Genomic DNA, 18,237 nt, shown 5'->3' on the forward strand with positions numbered 1-18,237 from the left:
AAGCAATTGGAGGTCTGTAGAAAAATTTAGAAGGTGTTAAGCCAAGCTAAGCACATCAACATGTTCCTAGAGGTGTAGTGAAGCTATTCAGATGCCTGCAGCACATCTGTAAATACAAATTCATCAGCCTCCATGTTCACTAGAAGCTCAATTTGAGGGAGTCGAGTTGGACGATTCAGAGGGATTCAAGTCATAATAAGTATTCAGTTAGCATCACTGAGTCCCCAGGAAGCTTTTAGGATCACTCACACAAGCCCAGGTGTTCTCCATCATCCTCACGACCTCCATTTTCAGAGGGTATTTTTTCAAACCCCAACTCACTTATTTGAGTAATCCTACTCATATATCTCGATACCAGTTTGTTCAGCATCATAAGAGGATTAAAAACCCTCTATCATCATCCATTTATCTTTCAGTATAGCCATTTAATTTGATTTTCAAATTTTAGGGTTCTTCACGTATTTTGTTTATTCCGTAGATATAGTTAATATAAATTTATAATATTTATATATCTGGAATCGTGAGTGAATTTAGAGCAAGTTTGATCTTTACATCTTTGCAAATGGTTGAGAATTGAGAGAGTTCAGAATTTCAAAAAAAATGAGAGCTTGAGGTTGAAGATGATAATGGTGGTGGCGCGCAAAATTCAAATTCAGGGCTAAAGTTTATTTTATTTTGAATGGTGGTGTTTTCATAAACGACTAAATCGTTATAGCCCTGTTTGTGTGTTGCGCGTGCCCAAGGTCCGGGGTTTGAATCCCCCTCGCCCCAGACCTTTTGATTTTTTTATTATTATTTGTGCTATACACTTGATAACTCATATGTAGCCTTGGAACCATTACCTTGTCACCAAGCGCGCTTTGGCTCAATGGTGTTGTTTTGGGCTGGTAACTTAAAGGGCGTGAGTTCAAACCATGGTGGAGACAAAAACCTTTTTTTATCACTTGTTCATTCTATTTTCTTCACAAGTTTAACTAATTCATTCACCTATCAAATTAAATCATTTTTACTTCATTTTTCACACACTTATCAATTAACATACCTATTTTATAAATAATCAAAAATCACAAAAAAATATTATTTATTTTATGTATTTTTATTAGGTTAAAAATGGTGTGTTTTAAGTATTTTTAAATGTATCTTAATACATGTTTTCTTTGAATTTTTTAAACCTAATCTTTCATAAATACTCTAGTGATAAAACCCTAATCGTTTAGGTCATAACAAGGTATAGACTTTGTCTTTATCCTAATTTAGTTGACTTTTGTCAAAATTCAAACTGTTTTTAAACTCCGAATTAAATAGACGATCAAAGTTCCCAGACAACGGAACTTGGCATCATGGCATTTCTCTTCAACTTTTTTTTCATAAACATTAAATCATTTTCAATGGGCCTCTAATAGAGTGTAAGTCCCAACCCCCTCTTTTATTTTACAAATAATCAACTGTTTTCACAACAGTAATCATTTCAAATTGCAAATCTTTTTCAACTGTTTTCATCACAACCAACCAGTACTGTAAAGTACTGGGCCTCTAATAGAGTGTAAGTCCCAGCATCTTTTTCTTTTCATAGTTTGTTTTCAAAAACTGTATTTACAAAATCTCCTTTCAGTTTTCAAAACATTCTTCTGGTATTTGAAGGGCATTATTCCCGGTGAAACTCTTCAGATACCTATGTGACCTTTGTCCATCTTCACTTCTTCTGTTTTCAAAAAACCTTAACTGTTTATCATAAATATTCAACTATTATCAATAATCAATTGCTGGTAAGGCTTTGTACATACATCTTCAAAGGCCTCCACTCCATCCAGGTTAGGCTTTACAAGCTTTCAATTTACAGTCTTTATTTAAATTACTGTCAAATATAGAACTGTTTATATATTGTTTAGAACTACGTTTGAGTGTAAACCTTAGGACAGTTAAACTATATATATATTATAGGACTATGGCCTAGGATTGAGAATGTCTTCCCGGTGAAGGCTCTTTCCTAATTAGAGATCTTTAATTCAAACCCTCAAGATGAATTATTCCCGGTGAAACATCTTGAAAAAAGCCTTAGAACCCAAAATAGGATACATCCACCCAAGAGGAATTATTCCCGGTGAAACCTCTTACCCATTTGCTTAAAGCCAAAATAAGTTCAAAACCACATAGCTTCCTCTTGTGCTATAACAAGGACCCTCGATGACCCTCGATTAGCCTCCTCTTGGGCTTTGTACAAGGACCCACAGGCTTCTTAAAAGCATTCCCAGCTTCCTCTTGAGCTTGTATACAAGGACCCATCAGGTTTCTTATAAACATAGGAACAGGTCTTTAGCTACCTTTTAGCCTATCCTGGTGAGTTTCTCTATTCTTCAAACCAGACTTCAAACAAGCCAAGTTTGTCTCAATCTCGTATTGAGTACACCTTTTGGAACGAGAGACATGGACAGTCTCTGTCACCCTTATCTTCATCAATTTTCCTTAGCAGAGTCTAGGATCCATAGTTATCTATCCTCAGTTAGTGTCAGCCTTAATCTTGGGCTTTAAACAAGAAGTCTCAATTAGATAATATTTCTGCTATCATTCAATATCCCTGGAAAGGGTTAGCCTCCAAAAAAATCAGCCTTTTAATGGATAAATCCTCCCGCAGAGTAAAACTCCCCAAAAAGAGTCAGCCTCAACCTTAGGCCTCATACAAGGCATGAAATACTGACTTCCCCAGTTAAAAGTCAGCCACAACCTTGGGCTTCATACAAGGCACAAAATAGAGTCTCCCTAAGTAGAGTCAGCCACAATTCTGGGCTTTGTACATAACACCAAATAAAATCCCTCAAATAAATACTCTCCAGCTAGAGTCAGCCTCAATTCTGGGCTTTGTACAGAACACAAAAACTCTTTAGTTTAAATCCATCCCCAGTGGAGTTATCTCCCAGAGTCAATAAAAACAATAAAAAAGCCTCAAGCTTGGGCCTCATACAAGCCAGCTAAAAATCAAATCTTTCAAACAATAGATAGACATAGCTTATCTCTTTAAAGAGATCTTTATCCTATCTCACCACATTCAAACAAACATTTCAATTTCAATTTCAATTTCAAACATTCTCCCATTTAGGACTCTGAAAGGCATGCTCTGAGGCAAACAAACCCAGACTTGTATACTTTCCCTAATTTGGATGAGAATCCTTCTTTCATTTAAGAGACACGCGACTGGCATACTTGCAAACATATAAGTAAGGTCCCTATCTTAATGAAATGAATTCAGCTTTTCTGTCACTTTAAAAATGCTTGTGGTGGAATAGTAGAAATACCTCTCTGTAGAGATGATTTCATGTCTCTTTACTGTAAACAGAGATTTAATTCAAGCTTCAACCTTGAGCTTCAAGCAAGACACCAAAAATAATTAATTTCCCTAATTAGTTCCCCGAACTACATTAAGCTCTGACTTCCATTAGGGATATGTAGGCATGAGGTTCACAAGGAATCTCAGCGAGCTAACAAAATACCAAAAATAGTCAGTCTGTCTTACTTTCTTTTCATTCAATTTAATTCCTTCTCCTAACACAAAGGAGAAACTTTTCCAATAATAAGCAACAAACACAAACACATAGACATGGAGAAGGTTCCCGTAGAGTACCACGGATATGTAGGGTGCTTAAACTCTTCCCTATGTATAACCGACCTCTCGGACTCCAGAATTTCTAGTCTAGGTGAATCCCCACACTTAGCAAACTCCTAGGGTTTATTTGAGATCATTTTCACCTCTCCTACTCGTAGGATAATTAAAAAGTTCGTGTGATATCGTAGGAAGAACTGAAACAAAATTCATCCCGCCACGGGCGCATTCTCCTTCCAAATTTCGCGTGAAGGGTCGAGCGTGTCGTCCTCCCAAGTGAAACGGGGAGGTAAAGAAAACGACACCACAGAAAAATGGCGACTCTGCTGGGGATATAAGTGTTAAAAACCTTGGTTTTCCTTCCAAACCAATGGTTGACCTGTTGCTGGTCCAGCCCCAATGAGGAATTAGGGATGCCAAATTCCCCCTCAAACAAGAGAGGTCCTGCCTAACCTCTGTGTCATTTCATTTGTTTGCTGCATTTATATTTGTTTATTTTGTTTTTTCTGTATCGGGCAAGGGCTTGATTCCCCCTTGTGGTGAGAAATCCTATACCCGGATTTGAGTGCACCATAAGATAGGATGGAGGATGTCTTCTCGGTGAAGACCCTCTAATCTTGGTTCCCAAATCTACTCTTGGGATTTTCCTGGCTGGTTGTGATTAACTGCGCCAATGCATTCCGAGACTGATTTGTACCAGGAGGACCTAGAAACACAATAACCCCACTTAAAGCATTTGTTAGTACGTAGAGCGGTGATTACGAAAGTAATTGTCACGCAGATACTACACTCAAAGAAAACTCTCTTATAGATACCAATCAACGTATATTTAAGGTTGAGCAAAAACTCTGAGATCCCTAGAACCCGTTCTACAGGTACAAAAATCCTTATCCATAGTTTACCCTGGGGCAAGGTTTGCATTGTGACTCCATGACTACTATACCGTTCTACGTCATGTTTGTTTAAAAACTCTTTTGTGTGCATTCATGCATTCATGCATCATTCATCATAATAACTAAAAACAAAAGAGTCTTTTTCGAGTCGTTTTTCAAGGAAACTAAATAACGAATGTTTTGAACTTCATAGAAAGAGAGAAACGGAGAAAGGACTTAAGGATCTATATCATGGATTACGGAAGAAAGAGAGCTAGGAAATACACCTTCAAAATTCCTAAGGTCGAGGAATTGGAAAAGCTCGGAAAACTGGTGGTCAACCCCCAGGCTTTCAAGGAGAAGTATGGAAAACTTCTGCCTCTTCTCAGCACTAACATTGTGGTTGGGATCCTTCCCACTTTGGTACAGTTTTACGATCCGACGTATCACTGCTTCACCTTTCCAGATTATCAACTTATGCCCACGTTGGAGGAGTACTCTCGTCTGGTTGGAATACCCGTGTACGCGCAAGATCCGTACTCCGGTTTGGAAAAGAATCCTGACGATATTATCATTGCAGTAACTACTCCTTTGAACGTAGTCGACATAAGAACTCATATGGTGAGTAAAATAGGAATTCAAGGATTGCCCTCCAAATTCCTATTTGATCAAGCTCGGTACTTCGTTAGCATCCAAGATATTGACTGGTGTAGTCCTGACAACGACAAAACCAAGATCATCTTCAGTTGTGGAAGTTATCCCAACGTACCCTTTATTGGAACTAAGGGAGGAATCAGTTACAATCCAGCTTTAGCCCGTCGTCAATACGGCTATCCCATGAAAAATATACCAAGTAGTATTCAAAAGGGAGAAGATTGTTAGGAAAACATCTTTGCATCTCCCTGGATCCTTACCTTCAATGAGTACGCGTCAGAGCATTCAAGATCAGGATGCCATATCAACATCAAGAGCCCATTCCCCTAAGGGAACCAATATTCCTTTTCTCCACCGATGTTGAAAAACTACAAGAAGCATTAAACAAGGTATGCCAAGAAAGGAATGCTTGGAAGATGAGATTCAGAACATCCTAAGAAGTAAGGATGAGTTACTTGAAGTGCTCGATCGACAGGTGACACAATCGTCACTTTCTCATCATATCCCTCCTACTTCCTGGATCATTGATCAACTCACGTCAGAGAACGCTCAGCTCAAGAAACAGAAGAAAATGTTAGAACGTGAAGTCGGCTCTTCGTCAAAGTTTTAGAGTCCTTTCTCTCAGTTTCTTTGTATTTCCTTTTTCAAAGTGTGTTAAAACGGCGTTTTCGCTTAATAAATAAAAGTTTGATGTTTCATAACGTAATTATGGTGTTTCCTTGAAAAATATTAACTTAATTACACATCATGCATCGCTTTAGTCGTACGCACTGACACGAGAATTGTCGCGAATCTAATAGTCACTTTCCTTTCTCCGGAAAGAGGGGAGGAGAAAGAGGTGAACCAAGACTTTCAAGCTGTCTCGTCCATACAACACTCGTTCAAGTCGCAAGAAAAGAATGGAAGAATTTGAACAAGAGAATGGAGAACTCAGAGAAGAGGTTACTACTCTCAAAGATGCTGTCGAAAGGCTCAATAGTATGGTAGAAGCCCTGGTAGTTGCACAGAATCAACCAACGCCATAAGAACCACAAAGGACTGTGGTGTCCGAGATTGTTTCTACTCCTATTCTTTAATATACCATGCCACCCAACCGACCTTGGGGCATGCCGTATAACTTTACTCCAAACAGGTACATACCCCCAGTTTCTGAAGTTCCAAGAGCTACAATGGAGATGCATCCACCGGAGGGTTACAAACCTCTGGAAATTGAAGTTCCAAGAGCAACGACAATGGGTTTCGCACAACAGAATGTTGAGATACCAAGATCTGCTGTAATGGCTTCTCCACAACCGATTATGCATACTTTTCCTCCATCGGGTGGACAAGCATATCATCACGCTCCCAGTGAGGATGCTGGCGTGTATGAAAGATTGGACGAGTTCCAGGAACAGTTTCTGCAAATGTAGAAGGAACTCAAGGCTCTCCGAGGATAAGATCCATTTGGAAAGAATGCTGCAGACCTCTGTCTGGTTCCAAATGTTAAGATTCCTCACAAATTCAAAGTACCAGATTTCGAGAAGTACAAAGGGAATTCATGCCCACAAAGTCACCTCGTGATGTACGCTCGAAAGATGTCAACTCAGACTGATAATCAACAATTGCTCATTCATTATTTTTAAGACAACCTAACTGGTGCTGCACTCAAATGGTACATGAACTTGGACAGTTTAGAGATTCGTACTTTTCGAGACCTCGGAGAGGCCTTCGTCAAACAGTATAAGTACAATCTGGATATGGCTCCCGACAGAGATCAACTCTGGGCCATGACTCAAAAGGATAGAGAAAGCTTCAAGGAATACGCTCAGAGATGGCGTGAAGTTGCTGCTCAAATTTGTCCACCACTTGAAGAGAAAGAAATGACAAAAATCTATCTCAAGACTTTGAGTCCATTTTACTACGGACGAATGGTTGCAAGTGCGCCTAGTGATTTTACAGAGATGGTAAACATGGGTGTACGTTTAGAAGAAGCAGTTCGAGAAGGTCGCCAACGGTCGCTACCGCGAAAAATGAAATCAGAGTCGCCACTAATATATTTATTCCAAAAGGGAAAGGAATACCAGGAAACCTAACTCGAATAAGAACAAGGTCTTTCGACCAGAGAATAGGGTACGGGAGTCGGTTACGCAAGGGGAAGGTGCTAGCACCCCTCACGCCCATCGTACTCGATGGTATCCACCTATGTTTGTTTCTATCTAAAGGGTGTATCTATGTCTAAACCTAAATGCGAATGCATGCAAAATAAACACGGGGAAAAGAAGGAATTACTTACAAGTGTGCTCGCTTAGGCCCCGCGACCCAATGCCTACTTATCCCTTACAAGGAATCAGAGCTACCATAGTTCGGCTCCATAGTTTCCATTTGTTTGTGTTTGTTAGTTGAACAGCGGTTAAGGTCACAATCCACGATGCTCGACCTTTGGAGACTTATACGCCTACTTTGGAATGGACTCAACATGTTCTTAAGCGCCTAACAAGGCAAAAGAATGAACTTGGGTTTGTGTTTTTTTATGTAACTACATGATGAACAAAACCAATATAAGGTTTCGCACCACTTCGTCACTTTGTTTTAATTCGAGCCTTTATTAAGTGTTTTAAGTGTTTTTGGTTGGGTATTTTTTAAGGGAATTTATTTGCGATTTGAATCACATAAAAATGTATAATGGTGGAGAAACAGATTAGGGAATGAATCCCACTCATTTCTCTCCCATTATATAGTGATCGAGAAACAGATTAGGGAATAAATCTCACTCATTTCTCTCCCACCAAGTGATTGAGAAACAGATTAGGGAATAAATCCCACTCATTTCTCTTCCACTTTTAGTAAGGTGCGATTCGTATCTCCATTTATTAATGTTTTAATGTTGAAAGAAAAAGAATGAAAGAGGGGAGACTAACCTATTTTCTACCCTAATTGTTATTCTAATTCCTATTTAAGATCTAAACTAAAATCTAAAGGGAATTAACTGAGAAGAAATTTGTTTAAGTTGACTAAAGTCAACTTTAACAACTAGGGGTATTTTAGACATTTCTTAAAATATGAAAATATTCACAAAAAGAAAGAATTAACATCTAAACAAAAAAATGAAAATATTCACAAGCAATTTGTATTTTTCATTCATTTTTAGAACTATTTTTAAGAATTAAAGCTAAAAAAAACTATGTATTTTTTATCATGCCTAATCAAATTTTAAAGAAGAAATAACAAAACAAATAAATTAAAAATCTAAAAAAAAAAACTATGGCCCCAGTAAGCGTGTGTGTATTAGCAATTAGAGGGTTCAGTCAGCAGAACGTCCAAAGCCCAGATCTCCTATGGCCCAAGTCCTTTTACTCTCTATTCTATTTTATTTCATTTTTTAGCATTATGGCATGTGATTTATTGTATATCCTATGGTCTTTATTAAACGTGACATGCAAAATATCTCAAACTAACCTATCAATGGGTCAATTATTTTTAAGTTGAATAAAACAAAAATGATTTTTGAGTCACTCCTACGCTGACACCTCAGTCTCAATCATTGGAATTAAAGGGAATCACAAGATAATTGGAAAACGCACCAGTACATGCGTGACACCTATGCCAAAGTGGGACTGCACTAGTAAACAAAACCAGACGCCGGAGCTCCGCTCCGGTCATCTCTCTCAGCCGTCATTATCACCGGCGAATACAAAATTTGCCAAGAAAATCCAAAAGTCACCACCTTTCGAATCTACCCTCGGATTTCTCTAATTCGTCCTCTATCGCATAAACCGAAGCTTGTCTTCCAAGCCCTAACTCCATGAAAACGCAGTAAGACCTAAACTAAACATCACAAACCAACCTCCTCCGTACATAGAGTTCAAATAGGAAATTCAAACATCGAAACGGTAGTTATTTCATGTAAACTGAAGATGAGCATCAATAATCAAATCATAACGCATACAAGATACACAAATACACCGATGAATATGGATCCTATCATGGCAACTAACATACTGAGAGAGATTCAGAAACACTTACCTGGAGAATTTCCTCGAATTGAAAGAACAAGAAGACACTTCAACTTGAATCTTGATGATGATTATATGAAGATCTTGAATCTAATCTTGACTTGCTACTATATCGGATCCATGGTGATGATGAAGTCCAAGGATGGAGGTGCTAACTGAATCGTGATAGTGATGGTAATGATGGAGAAGAGTTTGTTGCGGTTCTTGAAGGTTGCGATGATAAGAGGAGTTTGTTGTGGTTGTTGAAGGTCGATGGAGTTATGGTGGTTGGTGGTGGTTCTGTTATGGTGGTTGAGGGTTGTTACGGTGGTTGAGTTTGTTACGGTTAGTTATGGAGTTGAAGGTGGAGACAAGAGTTTGAAGATAGGGATGAGAGAGGATCGAGAATGATGAGAGGAGAGAGTTTGAAAGGTTTTGGAAACTGGAAAATAGAAAAAGTGAGCATGTGTTTATATAGAGAGTTTATGAAGTGCATGGTTTATGTATCATGAGTGTGGAACTTGTATAAAGTAGCATTCTTTCCCAAAACTTAGGGAGTAAGTGCCTTCTACTTATAGCAACTCCTTTCCATTCTTTTACATAACAACTGGTACATGGAAAAATGAGGTGAGGTTTAGTGGAGTGTTGCTATAGCTACGCGTGCTGCAGAGATTCCCAGCTGATGCTATGCCAAGCTAACATGTTCGAGGCATCTACTTTGTACTCATGTACCTCTCGCCACAAGTCATTGTTCGTCATGGTTTTCGCATCAACGTGAAGAAGAGATAGGGGTGAGTAAAATTGATGCTGAAAAATGTTTGAGATGCCACTTGGAGGTGTGAGAAAAATGATCACAAATGTGTTGACTCACCACTGCATCACGCACGCGCGTGCAGTTCCTATCATGGCTTGACACTTTTGCCCAAACGCAGTTGTCCCAGAGCAGTACTTTGTGTCCTCCTAACTTGCTCCACTTGTTGTTCAAATGCTCTTATTTTTATACCATTTTAAAAAGGACATAGAGTAGAATACGCAGCAATTGTAATGATATTCCAAAGATGCCTATAGTTCCTTAAAATTGGATTTGAAAATTGCCCACCACCTATTTGTAAAAATGCTACGCGCGCACTTCAAGTCCATGGCCAGGCCTCGTCAAAATGTAACCTAGTCAGGGCATGACTTGGGGCTTCTCTAATTTGTTCAATACCTGACCAAATTCCATGATATTTGTCTTGTTGGATAGAGAACATGGAGAGTAAGAGATTGATACCAAGTTTGCATTTGTAGGGTTCTTTTATTGCCCTAAAATTGGCTTCCAATATGGCACACCAAGTGCTTGATGATATGCTTCACGTATGACCAGAAACCTGCCCATCTTTATGGTTTTATTAAATGAGAATCTTCAAACTTTGATCCCTCATAACTCTTGATCCATGCTTCAAATAATAAAACCTTCAACTACAAAGTTGTTCTCCTCCACGAGAGGGACTACTTTGATGTTGAGATTTTCCCAAGATTTTGCCTCTAGACACGTGTAAGCTAGGCCTGAAGTGAGCTGCTCACCCATGTTTGAAAACCTCCAAAATACCAAAATTTTTCTAAGTGTTGGAATTTTCTCATTCTTTTGGAAATTTTGTCAAACTCTCGATTTTATTTATTTCTTTGACTTTTCTTGACTAATTCTCCACCAAAAGTCAATATTTAATAGTTGACTTTGACTTTGGCCAAAAAGTCAACTTTTCCTGATTTTTCTGATTCCAGATGAATTTCCCGATTAATCCGTTTCCGATCTAATTCTCAATCAATTCTCAACCAAAGAAGCTCCATTGAATATTTCTCCAGGGCAATCATATTTCATACTCTAAATCATCTCCTGATTAAATTTTGACCAAAAAGTCAACAGGGTCGACTTTGGTCAAAACCTTAACTTGGAAATCTTGAAGAACTTGAGATTTGTATCTTTTTAATCAGAGCTTCGACTTGGAGAGGATGAAACCCTGATTTTAGTAGAATATCATTGGAGAAGATGCCCTATATTGAGACCTCAAATCTTCTCTTATTTTTTATCAAGAATTTCTTCTGCACAAGCTTTTTTCTTATCAATTCTGAATAGTAAGCATGATATGGATGAATGTAATGTATGAATGGCCTATATGAGATATGTACATGAATGTGATGTGAGGGCCAATTGGGGACTAAATATGTTGGCAAATTTTGGGGTGCAACAAAGTGCACCTAGTGATTTTACCGAGATGGTAAATATGGGTGTACGTTTAGAAGAAGCAGTTCGAGAAGGACACTTGAACAAAGAACCAGAATCTTCTAAGACGAAGTTTCCACCTCAAATTGCTACCATAACTCCGGTTGTTAACTCAGCGCCAGCTTATCAACCTCAGATTTCGCAACAACCATTTCAACAAAGGTCACAACAACCTCAGCAGCAGGTTTGACCTCCAAATTTCAACAACAATCGGGCACCAAGGTATCCTCCTTTTGATCCCGTGCCAATGCCTTATGCGGATTTATTTCCAACTCTACTAGCGAAAGGACTCATTCAGACAAAGAATCCTCCAAATCCCGCATATGAATCTTCACATTGGTTCAAGGCTAACCAATCTTGTCCTTATCATAAAGGGGCACCAGGTCACAACATTGAGAACTGTTTCAGTTTCAAGGCCGATGTTCAAAGATTAGTGAAGAGCGGAATGCTATCCTTCAAAGATACTAATCCCAATGTCCAGGCAAATCCTTTGCCACAACACAAAGAAGCTTCAGTGAATTTAATAGATCCGCACGCCAATGTCATTCAAGTCTACGACATTCGTCAAATAGGGGAGAATCTTGTCAAAATGCACGCTAGACAAGCTGGGTACGGTCATGTACTACCTCACAACTACTTCACATGTGAAATTTGTCCAAAGAATAACCAAGGATGTGTCGTAGTTCAAGATGCATTACAAGAACAAATGGACTTAGGATGGATTCAACACATTCGAGTCAAAACTGAGTACGACATCAACATGGTTCAAGGATGTCCAGGAGAATACAAGATCTACAGAGTTGAAGATCTCGAAGGATCGGTAGTCAGGTTCCATAAGACATTAAATGGACTTGCCTACTTTGGAACGGATTTCCATCCTTACAGTAGATGCAGAATCTGTCGAAGAAATTCACGAGGATGTTTGCGTGTTCGCAACGACATTCAGAAACTAATGGATGAAAATACCATTAAAGTTCTTGCTAACAGAGAAGATGACGAAGTCTTTACCGTGTCTCCTCAAATTAATCAAGATGAACCAATGCAAGTCAAGTATGACAGCAGGAAAACAACAATTGCTCCGTTAGTCATCTACTTACCAGGTCTCGTACCGTATGAGTCCAGCAAGGCTATACCATACAAGTACAACGCTACATTCAATGAAAATGGTAAGGAAATACCATTACCATCTGTTGTCAACATTGCTGATGTTAGTCGAGTCACTAGAAGTGGACGAGTCTTCAACAGAACAACAGAAAGTGTGGAAAAGCCTTCTGAAGAAGCACCACATAGGCAAGACAATCATCCGACCAATGCTGTTCAAGCGAAATAAAATGATGAGATCTTGAAATTAATCCAGAGGAGTGAATACAACATTGTAGACCAGCTGCTACATACTCCGTCTATGATATCTGTTCTCTCCCTACTATTGAGTTATGAAGCTCATAGGGAAGCTCTACAGAAAGTTTTGGAACAAGCCTTCGTAGAACCAAGTATTACTGTAGGACAATTCAACAACATTATTGCCAACATCTCCGCAGGAACTAACCTGAGTTTCTATGACGAAGATCTTCCTGAAGAAGGAGTGGACCATAATCTTCCACTTCACATCTCAGTTAGCTGCATGGGTGATGTTTTCACAGGAGTCCTAATAGACAATGGATCCTCTCTCAACGTCATGCCCAAATCAACATTGTCAAGATTATCCTTCAAAGATTACCCGCTAAGGGACAGTCACGTCATCGTCAAAGCATTTGATGGATCAAGGAAGTCAGTTTTTGGAGAAGTAGATCTTCCCATAACTATTGGACCTCAGACGTTCAAAATCACTTTCCAAGTTATGGATATCCCGGCACAATACAGTTGTTTGCTAGGTCGCCCATGGATTCATGAAGCTGGGGCAATTACTTCAACACTTCATCAGAAACTGAAATTCATAAGAAATGACAAATTGGTAACCGTATATGGAGAACGAGCTTTGATCGTCCGTAACCTGTCATCATTCTCCGACATAGAACCAAAAGAAGTCGCTGGAACTAAATTCCAAGCACTTTCCTTGGATAAGGAAAAAGGAAAGGAGAAAGCAACGTCCATCTCTTCCTACAAAGATGCAATCCAAGTTGTAAAGGATGACACTACCAGTGGTTGGGGGAACATTAAAATTCCTACCAACAACAAGAACAGAACAGGAGTTGGTTTCTTTCCAACGTCATCAAAGGCTATTCCAGAGATTGAGGTAGTTCTCCCAATTCAAGAAACTTTCCGCAGTAGAGGTTTTCTTCAACCTGTTCAACAAACAGTCAATACCATCGGTACGAAAGACACTGATGAGAATTTTGAAGTGGAATGTATGTCCTACCTTCTCGAGGCAGGATACATATCCCTATCAGAGTCTGATTCACCTTGCTGTTATCCAACTAAAGGATCTGAAAGTAAGACTCAACCAAGCAATGACGAAGTTACAAACAGCTTCACCACCAGAAGTCATGTTTCATCAGAAGAAGTTCCTCCTATCCCCGAAGAGACTTGGGACACATTAGGAGAACCAGGCGGAAAATTCGACTACATGGTGAAATACTCCGCTCCTGAAAGTTCAAAAATCTCTCTTGAAGACATTGTTCCAACTAGATGGAACATTGATTATGAGTACCTCACTCAACCAAAAGAGATATACAAACCTTGCTATTCATCATCATCAATTGGTGAAGTCATCATAGAGGATTATATCCCCAAGTCACCTTCCGAGGCTACGGATTTAGAGTTCACATACCTAGTCAATGCCATCTTGGGAGAAGAGCAAGATTAAAATACAGAAGAGGATGATCTCGAAAGTGTCTCCGACAAAGAGTCTCACCATTCAGAAGGTTGGAAGTTTCCTCAAAAGAAAGTCCGACATACTCCACTTGGAAATGGGCATGCTCACACCGCTCAGTCTGCTGAAGTAGAAGAAGATCGTTTGAGTGTTGCAAAGACAGTGGTTGGTAAATTAAGACCTACCACAGGCCAACTTAAGCCTAAGGTGCCAGATTACCTAGTGCACAATGGGGTTCGCCACTATTGGACAACTGTTGAAGTTTCAACTGTTGTTCGCACTCCTAAGTAGGAACTGTCATACCCCAATTTTTGACCCTAAGATCATACATCAATTGCATTCAATCATCAATCAAGAGCACCATTGTGAAGCTTGATCTTTGATACTGTGATTATCTCTGAGGGGAATTATCGAGCATTTGTAGCCTTTTTATTTGTTTATACTAACCAAAAATCAAAAATATATGTTTTGTCTCTTTTGTTTATATTTTACAGGTGAAAGATCGGGCAAAATCAAAACAGTGCAAGAAAACAATTTTTGAAAATTTGAAGGTGGAAATCGATTTACCCCTGTGGGAAATCGATTTCCTGTGTGCAAAATTCAAAAAAAATATAAGGAGGGAAGCTTGACATCATTTTGGCACCTTTTTTATTTGATCATTTTATCAATTTTCCACCTCATCAAAATTAACTCATTCATTAAACCCTCTTTAACCTCATTTTACCATTTCTACCATTTAATTGCCACTTTAATCACCAATTAAACACAAGTTAATCACCAAACACAAAAAGACCAATTTGCCACTACTCTTGCTCCAATTCTATAAATAGAGCCCTCTACTCTCTCATTTCTCAAGCTTGGAGAGCCAAAAAATTGCTTGCAAATTCATTTCTCACCCTTTCCAAAACCCTCACCCAAAGTTCATTTTCATAAGATTAGTAAGGTTCACATTGAATCTTGCTAATTTTGAACTAAGCCTCCTACATTTCACTCTTTTCTTTGATTGTTCATCTCCATACTTGAAGGATCTACACTTTGTGCTTGTTCTTGAAGCTACTTCAACACTTTAATTCAAGAATTGGTAAATTCCTCAATTCTAAGATGTAGATCTTTGTTGCTTGTGTTCAATGCATCTTTGATGCTATATTGGTGCTATTTGATGGTGATTTGATGGAAAATTCGTGCTCCTATGGATATGTGATCATAAGGTGTTTGTATGTTTGCCTAAATCAAGTTTCAAAGTTCATAATGCTGTTTTTTTGAAAACTGTGCGCAGGAAATCGATTTCCTACAGAGGGAAATCGATTTCCACTCTGTTTTTTGCGCCAGAGTTGAACTCTGCACTCAGGAAATCGATTTCCTACAGAGGTAAATCGATTTCCAGTAAGGCAGAATGTGTTTTTTGCCTTTTTTATGCTTGTTTTGGCTTCCTACTTCCTCCACTTCATTAATATCATTGGATCTAGGATGTTGATAGGTTTGAAATGACCTAATCCATAATATTAGATGAATGATATTAATGATAGTGTGAGTTGATTATCTTTTGTGAATTTTATTCTTCTTCCTCCATTTCATTAATATCATTGGATCTAGGATGTTGATAGGTTTGAAAGAACCAAATCCATAATATTAGATGAATGATATTAATGATAGTGTGAGTTGATTATCTTTATGCATTTTATCTTCTCCTTCTCCTTTTTTTTCTTTTGATCGATGAACGTCTTAATACTTTGAGAATTCTTATGGATTCTTAGTAAAGACTAGATCGTTACCTATTTTCTTTTCGTGCGGTATTGCTTTCGAAAGGCGATCTACATATCGTTCTTCTCGCATGCATTAGCACATAAAGTTTTGACCGGCCTCGTTGTAGGGTGATTTCTACATAAATCACTTGGCAATCTGCTTAACATAGCGCAATATTTCGTGTCCCAAATGAAAAAGATCAAATATGGAAGAGAAATGTATGCGGTTGATTTAAGACTTGTGGAGGTTCTTATCGTGTAGTCGCTATGATTCTATCAAGCTTCTGATAAACCCCATTGAATTTAAATCCGAGTACATCATTCACTCACCATAGATCTTCCTACTAACTTTGATAACATACTTGACAAGTTTCAAGATGGTTATCTTTAACACTTAACAACTAACTTTAATTTCCGCACCTTTACTATACCGCTCTTTATATTACCGCTCTTTATATTTCTTGCTTTATCGCTTTACTTTATCATTTCATCATATTTACCTTCCGTCATTTTCTCTTTGTCCACTTGGACATATGTTTATGCTTCCGCATTTTTTTTTTGTCCACTTGGACCATACTTTACTTTTTTCGCTAAAACACTAATAAATAACCAAAATCTAAAAAATACATAAGGTTCTCTTTGGACTACCGGTTACTATCCCTAGCGCTTTGGAGATTCGGACTTATGGACCTAGTACCTCTGGACTCATTCTATTACTATCCTGTGATTGTTCTGTCTGTCTGGCATTGTTCTGTTGTATGTTTATGTGTGCAGGTATTTCCTTGAAAGCCCTTGATGGTTAATTCCAAGGCATTGATATAAGGATTTTACCCGAAAAACAGCCGTTACTCTGCCCAATTTTCGTCAGAATCTTAATGTGCTTAATGAAAAATGGTGCTAAGACAATAAGTTCATCTGGATCCCCAAGTGTTAATGTGTTGGTATTGATAAATCCAAAGGATGAGAAAACTACCTTGGCTCTTAATGTCAAGTTGTTGCTTCTTATTCGGTTAGACCGTTTCTTTCCTTAGCTTTTATTTTATGCATTAGGTTAGCCTCTTCATCTCCTCCCATTCTTAAATTTTCAAAATCTTCTCCCTTTTTCCAAAATATTCTTATGTTTGCAATCTTTTCAAAACCTTTTTCTTAAAAATATCTTTCGCCCTTAGTGGCTTTTCTTCAAAAGTTTAGACACCGTTAATTGTCGAAACGAGTGGTTATACCCCACGATTTTGAAATTGATTGATAATAACGAGATCTTTTCCGCGTGAGAGAGCTAGTGGCATACTCGTTGATTTTATCCGAGTTGGAGCCCTTCTTTCATTTGTGATGCAAAGAACTTGTTTGTTCTCATGCTCAAGATCAATGGCTGAGTATTTCTCTCTAACGACAACAAAGTGTTTATTCGTTTTAAAAACGTTTTTTCCCAAAAGCGGAACTACATTAGCTCTGACTTCTCCATTGCACCGAGGAGGTATGTAGGCCCAAAGCTTAACGCTTTGCCGAGCTTATTTTAAAAATAAAACAAACCCTTTTTAGCACACACACACACAGATTTTCAAAAAGGTTCCCGTGGAGTACCACGGATATGAGGGGTGCTTTAAACCTTCCCCTCATATAATCAACACCCAAACCTGAGTTCTCTTTCTTGTTTTAAAAAATAAAACTTTGGGTTTTACGTTCTTTTCCCTTTTCCTTTGAAAAAATAAAGCGCGGGTGGCGATTTCAAAACGGAATATTGATTCGAGTCAATCCCATGGCTTCGATATCAGATTTTCCCCGCTACAGAAAAATGGCGACTTCACTGGGGAATCAGTTTTTTAAGTGTGTTAAGCCTATTTTTGTTTATCTGTGTGTTTATCTGTATATATTGCTGTGTGCTTTGTTTGTTATTTTCTTTTTTTTTTTCTTTTTGGTGCTCGATGGTTCCTCTGTGATGAGACAAAGTTCTAACCCGAACTTTGGTGAGTAACTTGAGATAGGAGGTGGTAAGACCAATAGTCGCATGTCAGGAGCAATCCTTACCATGAGCGTCATATGGTGGAACCCCAATCAGTGGAGGCCTCATGGAAGGTAGTAGAGGTTGTTACGAACCATCGTGATAGCGCTATTACTTTCAATAGTGAGTGTCCGTAGAAGCTGAATGACCTAGAACCCTTTTAACCAATCTAAGCCTTTTTAGGATGTAGTGCAGAAACAAGATCAACTACCAATTTGAGCTTGTTGTCATGCGATACTACGCTCAGACGAGGTCTTTTTAGGCATATTGTTGGCGCCCATGAGCAATTGTGCGTGCCGGTAATATCCGATAGAAGATTGAAAACTCTGGGAACC

The sequence above is a fragment of the Vicia villosa genome, linkage group LG2 (assembly GCF_029867415.1).
Source record: "Vicia villosa cultivar HV-30 ecotype Madison, WI linkage group LG2, Vvil1.0, whole genome shotgun sequence".
Taxonomy (NCBI): Eukaryota; Viridiplantae; Streptophyta; class Magnoliopsida; order Fabales; family Fabaceae; genus Vicia; species Vicia villosa.